The sequence below is a fragment of the Gigantopelta aegis genome, chromosome 14 (assembly GCF_016097555.1).
Source record: "Gigantopelta aegis isolate Gae_Host chromosome 14, Gae_host_genome, whole genome shotgun sequence".
NCBI lineage: Eukaryota > Metazoa > Mollusca > Gastropoda > Neomphalida > Peltospiridae > Gigantopelta > Gigantopelta aegis.
Window position 1 is genome coordinate 32,584,422 of NC_054712.1, and position 886 is coordinate 32,585,307.

Consider the following 886-nt stretch of genomic DNA (forward strand, 5'->3'; position numbering starts at 1 on the left):
CTCTCTCTCTCTCTCTCTCTCTCTCTCTCCGTCCTATATTAAATCAATGTCCATACTAGCCAGTCCACCACTGGTATATCAAAGGCCATGGTATGTACTATTATGTCTGTTGGATGGTGCATATAAAATATCCCTTGGTAGTAAAGGAAAAATGTTGCGGGCTTCTTTTCTAAGACTATATGTCAGAATTACCAAATGTTTGACATCCAATAGCCGATGATTAGTAAATCAGTGTGCCCTAGTGATTTCGTTAAACAAAACAAACACACTTTGGAGGAACACAGATGCCCTTATTGAACGTTGTACCCCCTCCATAGTAAAAAAACTACTGCTCCTGATACGTGTTGCCCTAAGTGCTAGTGTTCGTTTTTTGCATTAATAAGCTATGTTTAATTCTGGAACTGCCAGAAATTGTCTTTAATTAAGTTGCTGAGTAACTCAACGCGAGATGTATTAAATCGGTATAATACACGCAAACCCTTCAAAATTCTCACGCTGAACGATTCAGCATGCGCGTGCTTTATTACGAATAACCTGCTCACAGAACTTCCTTTGATGAAAGGGCAGATGGTGCAACGCTGAACAAATCTTACAGCTAAGTCTTCTCAGCAACCTGGGACCCCAGTTACATTAATATATCAGTGACGTCAATGCACGCGCTAACGGGGCAGAAGATAAAGATATCTCTTGGCACGGCCTTCTAAAATCTGTATAGTCTAACGCCGTCGTGTTTTCTGAGTAATACGTCGATGGGGATGAAGGCAGAAGAAAAAAAAAATCGATTCTTGGTTTTCATTGGTTAATTTGACCCGACCACGTGATCGACTAGGGTTTGTTCGTCTGCTAGTCGCTCAGTTTGGAGTTATAAAAGTGTAGACTTCTCAGG